This window comes from Nyctereutes procyonoides, unplaced genomic scaffold (genome assembly GCF_905146905.1).
Source record: "Nyctereutes procyonoides isolate TBG_1078 unplaced genomic scaffold, NYPRO_anot_genome, whole genome shotgun sequence".
Taxonomy (NCBI): Eukaryota; Metazoa; Chordata; class Mammalia; order Carnivora; family Canidae; genus Nyctereutes; species Nyctereutes procyonoides.
In genome coordinates, this window is record NW_026575117.1 from 22,847,488 (window position 1) to 22,862,061 (window position 14,574).

The 14,574-nt window shown below is 56.2% G+C and overlaps 1 protein-coding gene across 5 annotated transcripts in view; it reads left to right on the forward strand.

Moving 5' to 3' along the window:
* The first annotated feature begins 530 nt into the window (after nt 1–530).
* The window catches only part of LRRN2 (leucine rich repeat neuronal 2), a 62,306-nt gene continuing 48,262 nt past the window's right edge, over nt 531–14,574 (forward strand). For 3 of the 5 annotated variants that reach the window (XR_008665564.1, XM_055334136.1, XM_055334138.1), the window contains exons 1-3: nt 531–732; nt 8,744–8,943; nt 9,026–9,221. The gene's annotated coding sequence lies outside the window, so the exon portion shown is untranslated. The remainder of the gene's footprint in view (nt 733–8,743; nt 8,944–9,025; nt 9,222–14,574) is intronic. The other 2 variants (XM_055334139.1, XM_055334137.1) reach the window with 1 other exon arrangement.

Genomic DNA, 14,574 nt, shown 5'->3' on the forward strand with positions numbered 1-14,574 from the left:
CCCAGTCCTCCGCAAGAGGCCGAGGCAGTCTGAGGAGCGCCGTCCCCTCTCCCCTCTCCCCTCCTCCTCCTCCGAGACCTGCGCCCGAAGCCGCGGGACCACCCCTGGGCGCCCTCGGCCCCAGCAACTCCGGCCCCGGCGCCGGCCCCAGCCGGCTGCCCTCGCTCCCGGGTGCGTGTGCGCGTGGGGGAGGGGGCCTCCGGCCACTCAGGAGTTAAACTGGCAGCGGGACCGGAGGGGGTGGCGGGGCGGGCAGACGCGGAGGCGGCGACCGGAGCGGGCCGCGGGGGGTGGGCGGGCGGCGGCGCGGCGGCGGGCAGGCTGGGCGCACGCCGGGGGGGGCGCGGGGCGCGCGGGGGGCGCGGGGGGCGCGGGGCCTGCCGGTGCGCTTGGGGCCGAGCCACGCGGAGGGAGCGCCCGCCGCCAGCCGCAGCCTCCGGCCTCCAGGCGCAGGGCTGCGCGGCACCGGGGCGCGGGCGCGGGCGCGGGCGCGGGCGGGGGCGGCGAGAACCGCGGTGCAGCGGCCGCGCTCGCCGGCTGGGGCCCAGGAGCGCTCCCGGACGACTCGGCGGCGGCGAAGGCGCCCGAGCCCCTCTGCCCGGCCTGCGCGCGCGGCCTCCCCGTGCCCTGCCCAGCCGGGGCGGGAGCCGGAGCCGGAGCCGGAGCCGGAGCCGGAGCCGAGAGGGGCGCGGGCGGCGGACGGCGGCCCCGGAGCCCGGACGGCGCCCGCGGGTGAGTGTGCGGCCGCGGGCCGAGCCCCGGGGAGCGCGGGGGCCGTCGGCGCGGCGGCCGGGGGAGGGGGGGGGCGGGGGACGCGGCGGGAGCGGCCGGCCCGGGTCCCCCCCACGCGCGGTTGCACCCGCCGGGCCGGGGCCGGGGCCGGGGAGGGGGAGGGGGAGGGGCGGCCGCGGGGGGGGGGGGAGGGGGGAGGGGAGGGGGGGAGGGGAGGGAGGCGGCCGCCGGGGCAGGCCGGGGCCGGGCTGGAGAAGGCAAAGGGGCGCCGACCGCGCGGACTGCACCCGAGGCCGCGGGGGAGGGGCGGCTGGGCCGTAACCCCCGGCGCGCTCCCCGGGGAGGACCGCGGCGCCCCAAACTGCTGCTGGGCAGGGCAGCGCCCAGAGAGGTCGGGGGAGCGAGAGGGGCCGGGCAGAGGCGGACTGGCGGGTGGACGGACGCTCTCCGGGGCCGGTCCTTGGAGCTCGGGTGTCGGCGCGGAGGGACTGGGTGGCCTTGGTGTGTGCCCGAAGTATCTGGAACCAGCAGCCAGATTTCTCCCGGGCCGGCCGGGTCTGTCCGCAGCCCGGGCTGGGGCGGTGGGGCGGGGGAGGGGCCGGCCTGGGGCGCAGCCTCGGGGCTCTTTGGAGGACGGCGCCGGGCACCGCAGAGCCGGGACACGGGAGGGGTTGGGCAGCCACAGGTGGTCTGTGCGTCCTGCAGGCGGAGGGCGGCGCAGCTGCGGGTGCCCAGCCTGCGAGGACGCGCTGGGCGAGGGGGACCGCCCCCCACTTAGGGCCGCGCTGAGCAGCTAGAGCGTGGCAGGAGACCTGGGCGCCGGGGGTGGGCGCGAGGGGTGTTGCTGGGCACCCCCCGCCCGTCCCTGCGCTTCCTCCCCCGCCGAAAGAACAGGGAGGAAAATGTCAGCTGGGCTTTGTGCTCTGTTCCTCGGGCTGCCGCAGCTCCCATCTGTTGGAGCCAGCGCAGCTTCTAATGGGGCGACCGGCAGGGCCGGGCCGGGACGGGGTGGGCCGGGCACCGCGCGCCGTTGCCAGAGATGGACGGGGCAGTGCGCAGGCTGAAGACCCCAGGGGCTGCGTGGGAGAGGGAACAGGCTCCCGGCGTCAGGGCAGTAGAGGCGGCCCCCAGCAGCGCCGTCACCGTCGTTGAGATTCGGGTCTTTCCCTGTGCAGCTGCAGACTCCCTCTTCCCCACCAGCCTGGGATGGGCTCTGGCCGGTGTCTGCTTCCTGAGTGAGAAGGCCAGGATCCGTTCCCACTGCCCACTGCTTCTTAAAAGGTCCCACCAACAAAGATCACTGGGCATCGGGTGGGCAAAGGCTGCGTATAGGGCCTTGAGGCTCCCTTGCGTGTTTTCAGAAAAAAAGTCAGATGTAGGTGGCCTGACCCACTTTCCCGGCTGGCCAGGTGCCCTTGTATGGAGAGGGTGGAAAAAGAATGGCACAGCCAGGGGTCTGAGCCTTCCAGGCCCTTTTCAGGCTGGTTCACGCTGAGTCTCCTCCCAGTCTCCTGCCTAGGGGGTCCCCCTGGACCTAGATGGGATGCAACTAGGGCCACGGTGCTTCAGGGACTGAGACCTGCCCAGGGCCTGGCAGACACCTGGTATCTAGGAGCACCCCCAGATCACACCTTCCCCCTGGCACAGCCCAACCCCTAAGAGACAGCCAAGGCAGTGGGAACTCAGGGGTCTGCTGAGATGAATGCCCCAGCAGGCTGAGACAGCAGGCTTCCTGTGTAACTGTCCAGGATTGCTCCCCACGTCCGTTCTTTTCTCCCTGTGCCTCCTTCCTCCTTCCTCTTTCTGTCCTCCCCTCACTCTCTTTCTTCCACGGGCATCTCCTTATCTCCCTCTCACACCGCTCTCCAAGATCTCTCCCTCCTTCCCTTCCTATCTCTGTCTCCACCTTTGCCCCCCCCCCTTCTCTTCTGAAAACTGCAGCATAAACCTCAAGCCAGGCATGTGAGCTTGGTTCCCGAACATCCTGAAGGTGGGGACACAAGCACTGTTGGCTCTGCTGTATCCCCTTTGCAGGGGAGGAGCCTGGGCTGGCGGGCCTGGCCCTTGCATTTCCCTGCCATGCCCCCGGTACCCTGCCATTTACCTCCTAACCCATCCCCACCCATCTTTTTATTTGAAAGAAAAAAAGTCCATTGCTTAAAAAAAAAAAATCATTTAGCAATTTATTGAGCACCTACTATGTACTATTTTAAGAGCCGAGGATATAGCAATTAAACAAACCTCCATGTCCCAAGGGAGAAATGAAGTTGCATTTGGACCTCCTAGCTGATTAGTTCTGTGCCCTCCGGACTCTTTCAAAGACCCACTGCTTGGGGGTAGGGGAGGGTAATGTGGACAGTCCTAGTGAATTGACATCATCACTGCAGTGAGTGACCTCTAGCATGATGGGCCCAGTTCCCTATAACGTACACTTACCCCAGAGCTTGGAGACCGAGGGTCATCCCGTCCTTTAGATATTTCTGATCTGAAAAGCTGGACCTTTTGTATCACACTATTTGTCTGAGAGGTGGAGTAGACAGCCAGTGTTTTAGACGGAGAACGGAGAAACAGATGTGTTTTTTAGCACCTACTAAGCACCAGTCTGTCCTGAGCTTTACAAAAATTATCTCATTCAATGCTCCTGACAACCTGAAGTCTAGATCATCATCCCCTTCTTGGTAGCTAGGATATTGAGTACCAGAGAGAATAAACTACTTGCCCCAGGTCACACTGGTTTCTGTTTTGCAGTAACTGATTATCTGCAGTTCTTTTGGCCTCCACGATGCCTGTGACAGCTGGCCACTTGCACTGTGGTCCGAAGTTATATCGTAACTGAATTTTTCAGAGGGGTACCTCCTCTACTCAGAGTATCAGAAAATAAAAGGATTTGCTGCTCGGTTGTATGAATAAGCTTTCTCAAGTGCTATGGGAGGGCTTTTTGGAGGAGCCGGGAGCCTGAGAGAGGAGGCAGGGAGGGCAGTGGATCTTCCTCATCCCACACAGATTAGGGACAAGCTCTAGGCAGGTACCACCCCCTGCCCGCACCCCCACTCTGCATCCAGGTAGAATTGATGGGATATTGCTGTTTTCCTTCAGGATCAGGGTGTAGAAGCTTGCTCCATGGCCAGTGTAATGAGCCAATATCATTGCTGTTCTCAGCCTCCTTGGGCAAGCCTGGACTCTCAAAACTCCAAGGCCAAGAACAGGTGGGGTCGGGGTGGTGGTGGGGGTGGCTTTGAAGCATGCAAGAGCTACTGGGAAGGACAATGGGTAGGGTAGGGGCTGGATGGAGCAGGAAAGTGGGAGAGTGACCAAGGAACAAAAGGGGAGGAGCACAAAGGCCAAAGATAAACTGAGAAACAACAAAAGTAGAAGGCCAGACAAGGCAGAAGCAGACAGGGCAGGCAACCGTGTGCGGTGGGATGGCTAAGAGAGTGGATAACAAGGGCGCCTTTATCTTATACTTCCCTGAGAGGCTTGATTTCTCCATCCTGCAGCTCAGAGGCTGAAATATTCACCAAGGTAGCCTTAAACAGGCATTTGCTTATGCAGTCAGCCCACGTTTTCTAAGCACCTACTGTGTGCATAGCCCCATGCTGGGTGCTAGGGACAGTGACCCATCAGATGTTGCCCCTGCTTTCCAGGAGCACCGTAAGAGTGTAGCGTCTGGAGCCACACAGCTAGGGTTCAGATCCAGGCTCCATCTGGGTGGAGCTCCACTTCTAGCTGGGTGGCGTTGGACATGTCACCCAACTTCTCTGTACTTCGGCTTCCTTATATCTAAACGGGGTAATTATACTATCTACTTCAGAGACTCGCTATGATGATTAAATGAGTTACTACGTGTAGCAAGCTCAGAACAGTGCCTGGCATAGTAAGTGCTATGTGACTACCATTATTATTAAATGGGGACCAGTCTTACAATAATGAAGCAAGTGCGATAATATAGGGATGGGCAGATAGAGAGGTGACTGGCCCCGTCCACAGGTGAGGAAGTGGCTCTCAAAGGACCTGATAGTTGAGGCAAGGCTTGGAAAGGAGTCAGCCAGGCACAGATGGTGGGTCTGGGGACCATGGTGCCGAGGGTGTCTGGGGCCCCGGAGTCATGGATGAAGAGGTGCCGTGCTGTATGTGCGTTGACTTCTAGGGCTGTCAGGAACACCTTGACCATGTCCCACGTTGGCCTCTGTTTCCATGCTCAGAGCTGAGCTTCCAGTGGGGCTGGCAGGTTGCCCGGGACATCCCTACATTTTTCAGCCTAAAATCATTGGCCTTTGGCCGAAGGATCTGGCGCATCCCTGCTGGGATTGGTCTCACGACCACGGCCTCTCAGATGTTCAGATGGGCTAAGGGAGCTGCCTTTTAGGAGGTGAGCTCAACCAGGTTTGGTTTAGAGCTCGGCTTCTCTCTGTATATTTCTTCCACCCACTCCTTCCCTGCGGATCAGCATTTGATGGCCTTGAAGTGAGTCCTGAGTTGAAGAACAGGCAGAGGGTTTCTGGGGCAACATCCATGTCACACCCTCCCCAACACAGCACTCACTATAGCAGCTGGCGTTTATTGAGCACTTACTAGGTGCCCGGTGCTGTGCCAAGTGCTTTACGTATGTTATCCCATTAAATCTTCCAGAACACCTCTATCAGGCAGGTGCTTTTATTATCTCCAATTTAAATGCAAGGAAACCAAGACTCAGGTTCAGTAACTTGCTCAAGGAGCACAACTAGAAAAAAAACAAAACAGTAAACAATCTCTCTGACCCCAGGGCTCCTGCTCCTTAACCACTCCCAGAATCCAGTGCCCCTTGGACCTGGAGCATTCTCTGGGAGCATCCTGCCCATTCCCCTTCCTCCCTAGGTTGAAAAGTTCCCAAGTCTTGAGGAAGCTGGGAACTACCTGTCCCCTTTGGGGGACCTTCAGAGAGGGTCTCCCCTCTTCTTGCTCCTGTAGGTCACAGTTCTTCGAGAGCCAGCGTTGTTTCCTTCTGTTTCAGCTAAGCCTCTCTGGGGCCACAGGGAGCCAGTGGCCTCAGAGAAGGGGGACCCTTAGAGCCAGTCCCCACAGCCACAGTGCCAAGAACCAATATGAAGGTGACTTCTGGGAGACATGAGGATGGGGCACAGACCCCAGATTAGGCAGATTAGGTGGGGATGGTTTGGAATTAGTGCTGTCAGTGGAGTGTCTCTAACAAGGGAGGCTCATGTGTCTTGGGAGGTACAAGTACAATCATTCATATTTACAAACATGTCACAGGGTGGATCATTCAGGAAAAAAACATATGTAAGAAGGGGCAGCAGTGTTAGACAGCCAGCATGGGTCTCCCAGGAAAAGTGGATCTATCTTACCTGACCCTTTCTTTTTAAAGACGAAGGAGGAGGAAAGAAGAAAGGTGGAAAAGGTTATGTTCCTCTATAAAGTGTTCTCAAAATGAACATTCAAAGGCAGGTGATGAAAGGGTCTGTCTCTGGCCTGGGAGTGCATAGGTATGACGTCCAGCAGAGGGAGGGACCACAGAGGGGCAGCTTCTGGGCAGCTGTAGGTAGGCGGAGGGGGAACTTGACACTTGACCTTCCCTGGCAGTACCCCCACTTCTACTTCTGGATGGACCTCCTAGTGGGATGAAGGTAACTGGGGCTCACACAGCTCCAGACTTCCCCAGTCTCTTCCCCAGCACCTCTGGGGAGGTGCTTCCCCAGAGTTGGCCCAGGAGTGGAATGCTGGAATCTCACTTCCAGAGGGGACTTCCACAATTTTCTTGCCCATTGCCCATCTCTGAGCACAACTGTACCTGAGCCATCTCAGACACGGGGTGGGACTGGGGTCTCTTCATTCAGCAAGTATTTACTAAGCATCTGTGCCCGGCACTGGGGGTACAGACGATGGGAGTAAGCAACCAGACATCTCTGCCCTTGTGGAGCTTATACTTTATGGTCTGGGAAATACAGTAAAATGAATGGTGTGCTTGAGAGTGGCAAGTGCTAGAAAAAGAATAATAAAGCAAGGAGGGGGTGGTGATAGGAGAGTCCGTGTTAGGAAGAGGAGAGCTTGTAATTCTGTACAGGGTGGCCTGGGGAGACCTTGCTGAGAAGATGACGTGTGGGTAAGAATTAAGCAGGAGGTTGGAGGATCCCTGGGTGGCTCAGCGGTGAAGCTCCTGCCTTCAGCCCAGGGCATGATCCTGGAGTCCTGGGATCAAGTCCCACGTCGGGTTCCCTGCATGGAGCCTGCTTCTCCCTCTGCCATGTGTCTCTCATGAATAAATGAATAAAATCTTTAAAAAAAAAAAAAGAAAAAAGAATTAAGCAGGAGGCAAGATGGGAAAGGGGCCTCAGGCAGAGGGAACAGCTGGTGCAGGGGCTCAGGGGCAGGGCTGTGCCTGCTGGATTTGAGGGACATTAGGAGGCCAGATCTTGGAGAACGCTGGAGTTGGAGTGAAGAGTTTTCCTCAGAGCCAGATGGGGAGCCTTTGCAGGGGTTAGGGCAGGGGTGACATGACCCAGCCTTTTAAAACCTGAGGTTCCAGCCCGTCCATTTCGGTATTTCACTGGGAGGCTGGTCAGGCGGTTCCTCAGCCATCAAAGCCAGTGCAGTCCATCAGTACTTCCCCACTAAGTGCCCTTTCCCTGGGTACTGTCTCCCAGGCAGTGGTGGGCTCTGGGGTAGGGGAGAAGGTAAAGAAGCATGAGGAAGCCTACCTACCAGTCAGCTGGGAAGGCAAAACTTATAGTCACAAGAAATAACAAGTGAATAATACCAGACAGTTATTTAAAACCAAGTGCTAAACTGTGTGATTTAGACTATAAATGTTATCAGAACTACGAGCTCTGTGTGGGAGTATATAGGAACGCTTCCTCGGGGAGGTGCCGCTGACTTGGACCTGGGAAGGGGGTGTGGTGTGGCTCTGCAGAGCGGATGGCTCTCCCTCAGGGAAGCTTCCAGCCCAGGGAGCAGGAGGTGGAGACGTGTGACCAACGCGGGGGTTGAGAGGGCACCCGTGGGGGTAAGACCGCCAGTATACAAGCATCCAAGGATCAGCCCCTGGTGCAGTCCTTTCCTCACCATCCTGGGACGGAAGAGCAGCCCTTTAGAGAATGAAAACCTCTGCCTGGCGCTCCTGCCTTTGGAGAGCCGTGGAGCCGCGGTGCTTTAAGCAGGTCCTGATGACAGCTCTCCAGGTGTTTTCATACCTCTGTACCCTCCTGGTCTGCTGCCAGCCACCAGCAACACCCCCAACCCCTCCCCAACCCCTCCACCCCTGCCTCGTGTCTGGACGGCTTTGTCTGGAATGCCCATGAGCTCCAGTTTCCGCCCGGTCTGCCCCAGGTCCTTTCTCCCTTCCCCTCACTGCCTGGGCTCCTATTGGGTAGGTTACTCCCAATTGGCTAGATTATTCCGGTTACATTCCCTTAGGGTGGACTAGAAGTAAAGTTGTGCTGAAAGGAGCAAGCGTTCCCCCACGGAGGGTGAGTGTCCTCACCCTGGAGAGAGGCTGCCTGGGTCTTGGCGGTTGGGCTCACTCCCATTACGTGGAGAGAGATTGCTCTGGAGTGGAACAGGATCCGTTGGTAGTGCCCTCGCCCACACAGGCGGACCCTCCCGTCCCCGGCCGAGGGCCAAAGAGCAGGAACCAAGGGTCACGAGGGCCAAGCCGGAGGCTTTGCAGAACAGCCTTCTCCTGCTCCTCTGGGCCTTGGGCAGCCTGAGGAAGGAGAGCCCAGCAGCTCTACCACGGAGGCTCCTGGCATAACCACCGGGAAAACGCAGGCTGAGGCTCCTGTCTTCCTTGTGGCTCACAGCCCAGGGGGGCCAGAATCAGTTAGAGTTGGGCTAGAGCCCCTTCCCTAAGCATAGGCCCTTGGGCGTTTGACCTAACCTCCCTGAGCCTCCGTTTCCTCACCGGTGAATCCAGGTTAATGGTGCCCACTTCATGGGGTCGTTAATGCCAAGAGCTAACATCGGTGGGTGCCCAGGAGGTGCTGAAAGCTTTACCTCATTTATCTCATTTAATCCACAGAATGCTGTGAAGTAGATACGATTTTCCCCCACTTTGCAACTGAGGAAACCAAGCTGGGAAATAGTAGGTAACTTGCCGGAGGCCCCACACGGCCAGCAAGTGACAGATGCAGCCCCAAACCTTCCTGACTCCAGAGCCCTGGTTCTCAACCACCGCTAATCTGTGTAAAGTGCCTGCTACAAAGTAGAGGCTCAATAAATGTGAGTTCCTTTTCTCCTCCGTGTCCCCAGGGCCGCTCCTCCAAAGAATAGCTTTCCCTACCACATCACATTTCTTTTCCAGCATCCCCTGGGACATATGACAGAGGAGCCACGAGAATGAGCTGTCGGCTTATACCAAGGGTAAAAATAAGGCTGAGAGAGGGTGAGGAATTTGCATAAAGTCTTCAAACACCAGGCCTGTGATTGATGCCCAGTTTTGAGTTTTGCTGTCAAGCCGTACCGGGTCCCAGGCGGTCAACACAGGGTGTCTTGCAGAGGTAAGAACAGAGGCAATGTTGTATGGGACGAGAATGGGGGGCCACTGGGTCCCCCAGGGGCAAGTCAGGGCGTGTCCCACCTGCAAAGGCTACAGGTAATCAGTATGGGCTTTGGAAGGTGCTCACAGGAAGATTCTAAGACCTATGCCTTCTGAACCCGGTACTGTTTCCGGAGTTGGTTAGAAATAATCTGGGGACTCCTCTGGATACACCTAGGAGGAGGACAGACCATACTGAAGGTCAGGGTGTGGGAAGGAAGGATGCCATCTCAAATTTATAACTATGAAATCAGTATCCCTTTGGTACCAGCTGCAGTGCCAAGAGGTGGGGGTGGGCAACAAGCAACAACGAACAAGGTCATGGCCACAGAGAATCACACACATTTCAGTGTGATGGGAGCCACTATGCACATGCATGTGTGGACACACATGCACACACAGTTCCACCTGATGTTGCCTAGAAATAAAAATAAGAACAAATGACAGCAGAGGAGTCTGAATACAGGGGTGCATGTGGAATGGTGAGGAGAGAGCTGAAAGAGGTGGGTTCCCCAAATTCCCCAAAATGTCCCTCATGCTTTCCTCCCTGGGTCCCCCTTTTCTGGTGGACGTAGAGACCCATCTCTCTGCAGCCCCCATCAGGAGAGCCCAAGCCTGCCAACGTTCACACTCAAGGGGCAGTCTGCAGGGTTCCTCTGAATTTCCTCTCCAGGATCCCCCTAGGGAGAAAAGAAGGCATCCAGGTCATAACACTTTAAAACTGGTGGCAACTGAGAGTCTTCTGGTCATGTGGCTTTCAAACATTTACAGAAATTGATCCATTTTTTCAAAATAAAGTATACAGCTGACCCTTGCGCAGCATAGATTTGAGCTGTGCAGGTCTGCTTGTACATGGATGTTTGTCAATAAATATATTGGAAAAACCCTTTTGTAAATAAGCATGAATTTCTTTGTCACATCATTTTCATTTTTTCATGTCCAGCGTTAGTAACACGTATAACACCTACGGCTCTCTGTATCATGTAAGACAGTATCAATATAGGTTCTGACAGATGATTTATCTTCTAAACAGAGGACTTAAATTATGATATCAATAAATACAGCACAGTGCTGTAAACGTATTCTTTCTTCCTTTTGACTTTTTTAAAGTAGGCTTCACACCCAGCATGGAGCCCAACACAGGGCTTGAACTCATGATCCTGAAATCAAGAATCAGATGCTTAACTGACTAAGCCACCCAGACATCCCTCCCTTTTGACTTTCTTAACATCTTTTCTCTAGCTTACTTTATTTTAAGAATACAGTATATAATGCATATAGTGTGCAAAGTATGTGTTAATCAACACTTTATGGTATCAGAAAGGCTTCTGGAAGGTCAGCGATAGGCTGTCAGTAGCTCAGTGTTTAAGATTTTGGGGAGTCAAAAATTACACACGGACTTTTAACTGAGGATGGGGGGGGTCAGTGCATTGCACTCTGTGTTGTCTAAAGGTCAACTGTATAACGTGTGGTCGGCAGATTAATGGCCTCCCAAAGATGTTTGCCTGTGAATCCCCAGAACTTATGATTGTTACATGGCAAAGGGTATTAAGGTTGCAGGTGAAAGGAATTAAGGTTGCTAGTCAGCTGCCCTTCAAGGAGATTATCCTGAATTATCCAGGTAGGTCCAATGTAATCAATGACAAGGGTCCTTTCAATGTGGAAGAGGGAGGCAGAAGGCTTTGTTAGCGCAATGAGACATGAGAACGACTTGAGAAGATGGAAGGGGCCGTGAGCCAAGGAATGTGGGCAGGGAATGTGCTGGGAAAGACAAGGAAGCGGATTCTCCCCTTAGAGCCTCCAGGAGGAGCACAGATCTACGGACACTCTGGTTTTAGCCCAGTGAGACCCATTTTGGACTTCTGGCTTCTGAACCGTGAGATAACAAATTGGGTGTCCGAAGCCACTGATTTTGTGGTAAGACGTTACAGCAGCAGCAGCAGGGGATTGATAGTAAAGCTGCTGCAGGTAGAGCCGAGCCAGTGGACCCGAACCCCACGGCTTGGGCCTCCTCCTGGCCCAGAACTTCAGAGGAACCCCTCCGCGACTCGCCAGCTCTGGGGAGTGTGCTGGGAAATAGTGTGTGGAACGTGATCCCGTTATTTTCCAGATAATGGAACTGAGGCCCAAGAGAAGGGGCTGTGTGGGGGACCACATTGAGCTAGTGGAAGAGCGGGGGCTGCTCCTGTCTTGTCGGAAATCTCGGGTGCTTACAAGCCTTCCCTCATCCCCTCCTCCATTTTCAACGAACGTTACATGTGTCTTTACCTACAAAGGCCCGGGCGGAAGCAAGAGTGAGTTCTGAGCTCAGGACAACGGGGGTGTCCCGTGAGGCTGGTCCTGCCCTCAGCCCGCCCCGAGCTGTTTCCTCCAAACCCAGGCTGCCCGCTCGGGCCCAGGCCCACCCCAGCTGGGCCTCATCCCAGCGCCCTCCTCCTCCTCCGGGGGAGGCGCAGCTGCTCGGAACCCGGCCTGGGCCCTGGCCCGGCACACCTGCCCTGCCCGTGCCCTCCCGCAGCCCTGCCACGCGGTCACCCCAGCTCTCGGCAGGCAGCAGGGCTGGCCCCGGGACGGGGAAGGGCCCAGAATCCGCACCCCCAGAGCAGAGCGCCTTCCCTTGCCTGCATCAGGCCTGTGGGCCCTTCCGGCCTCTCCCCACAGCACACCTGAGCCACGGGTCGCCCGGGCTGCCGGCGCCTGGTATCGGTCGTCATGGCAACCCTGCATTTGCAGGCCTGGTTTCTAATGACTTATTGGCATGTGTGGTAATTTGCAGAGCTTGGCAGGCAGAGCTGGGGGAGCTGGTGGGGTTTGGGTGGAGAAGGAGGCACACTTCGTCCCGCCCCACCCTTTCTAGTTCCTGTCGATTAATCTCTGGGGTAAGGGAGATCAGGGCCTCCTGTCTCGGGAGCATCGGCTCTCTCCGGGCCCCTGAGACGGAGACAGATGTACAGACAGATGTCGAGCACAGCTGCTCACCTGTCAGGCAGCGGCGGGCAGGCAACAGCCGAGTTCATCCCTGGCAGGTCAGAGCGCCCGGGTTTCCTGACGCTCCCCTGCCTGCTCCCTGCGCCCCTAGTCGCTGCCTCGGGGAGGGAAGCAGGGAAGGTTGGTGGCCAGGACGGAGACGAGACGCAAGCCGGCAGCGCCCAGGGAAACGCCGGATTGCACAGGTAGAGCGGCCCAGCAATCAAAGGGGGCGAGATGAGCGAGGGCCTGACACTTTGCACTTTTCTTCAGCAAAACTTATCCCAGCCTCAAAAGCGGTTCCCGGGCTAAGGCGGTAGGGAGCCCCCGACTGCGTTGCTGCCGCCCTCCTGCACACTTCTCTGCCTCCCCCTTTAGTCCTGTCTCTCTCCTCTGTTCTGTGTATCCTTAGAGGCAGCCTGGTGCGCCGCAAAGCTCCCGGTTTTTTTTTTTTTAATTTTTTTATTTATTTACGATAGTCACACACACAGAGAGAGAGAGGCAGAGACACAGGCAGAGGGAGAAGCAGGCTCCATGCACCGGGAGCCCGACGTGGGATTCGATCCGGGGTCTCCAGGATCACGCCCTGGGCCAAAGGCAGGCGCCAAACCGCTGCGCCACCCAGGGATCCCAAGCTCCCGGTTTTTAAAGTTGGGTTAGGATCCCGTGGCCACTGCTTACCAGCTCTGTGACCTCGGACAGGTTTCTTAACCTCATTTTGAGCCTTGGAGTGCTTATCTGTAAAATGGGATTGTGGAAAGGAAATCAGCTCCGACTTGTAAAATGCATGGCATCTAGTAAGCACCAGGAAATACTGAAGAATTTTAAAAGTGATCTTTTATCTACACCAATAAGCAGGAGCAATGTGATCAATATTTTAAAAAATTCCTTTGGGCTTGGTAGGGTTTTCCTTTTTTAAATATTTGAGAATAGTCTTCATTTATTCCGTAAATATTTATTATCTACTGTGTACAAAGTGCTAGGTCAAGCGCTGGGTCTTTCCTGATATTTTATGATTAGGGTGGAATTAGGCTGTGTGTACCTTCTCTAAGCATAGCGCACCTGGCAGGAGATGGAAGGAGAGAGAGGGTAGTCCAAAGTCAACCACAGAAGTGGACCGTCCATGGATTTCCGAGAAGTGGCTGGCCCCAGGAGAAAGGTATACATTGTGAAGGCTCTGTCTGGGCCTGTGCAGAGAGACCTGCTGCCGGACTCCTCAGAAACAGTGAGTCTGTTTTTGCAACCGGAAAGTGGGTGAAGGAGCCAGTGGGAGGCTGCTCCTCCACTTTTGTAAGCCACTGCTGAAGCTTGAGGGGGCCATCAGGGACCACCCAGCCACCAGACAGAAGAGAGGCAGATGCACCTACCCTCACCTGGGCACCTGAGCACGTCACGGCTCCCTCGGCTGGTGCTGGGCGAGAGGCGAGAGCAGCAGGGGGCAGCTAGGAGACCTGGCTTCCATCTCTGCCAGCACATGGACCTGTGCCTGCCGCAGGAGCCTGTCTGTTCTTCTACAGCCTCCCCGTAGCCCCCTCCAAGACGGAGCAGCGGAGATGCGCAAAACGGAATGTCAGACATGGCTGGGGCCCTGGAGAGTGTCTGGCCCACGCTCCCCCCACCTTCTTGCGTTATAGCACATGTAAACAGTGATGACGACTCAGGGACTCTGACCCAAGGGCTGTGGGGGGGCTGGGTGTTAGTATCTCAGCACACCTGAACCTATTCATGGCTCCCTAACATCAGTTGGAAAGGTTTAGCTTAGCCAACCCCCTAACTGGTTTTATTGATGAGAAATCTGAGACTCAAGCAGGGGAAAAGACTTGCCCAAGGTCACACAGTATGATCGTCTCATCAGGACTACATATGAGTCTCCTAACTTCTGACCCTGTGCCGTGTCTTACCCTCTTAAGACTCCTTCCATTTTCTTTCCTGAACTTTCACTGTGGAGAATGTACTTCAGATGCAAGGGAATAGAATTCCTTCTCGAAAACACTGTTGTTCTCCAAATCTCATAAAACGAGGCTGCATCCTCCCCATCATCACCAGCCACTCTTCTCATGCTGCAGTGAAGCCTTTGTCATCTGCCGGTAGACATTCTTCCCTTTCCCAGTCCACGCACTGTCCTGGGTGAGACTAGTGACTCCATGGGTCAACTCTTACTACCCCCAGACCCATTAGCACCTTCCCACCTCGGCCAGTCATCTGAAAATCTGCCATCACCCAAAGATCACCTGGTAGAGCATTCTGCTTTCTGGTCACCACCTCCCCCTGGCCACCAAGCTTGCTTGTCCAGTGGCTCCCACCCAACCATTCTGTGGGCTCTTTGGGATCTTTGGTCCCCTGGCACC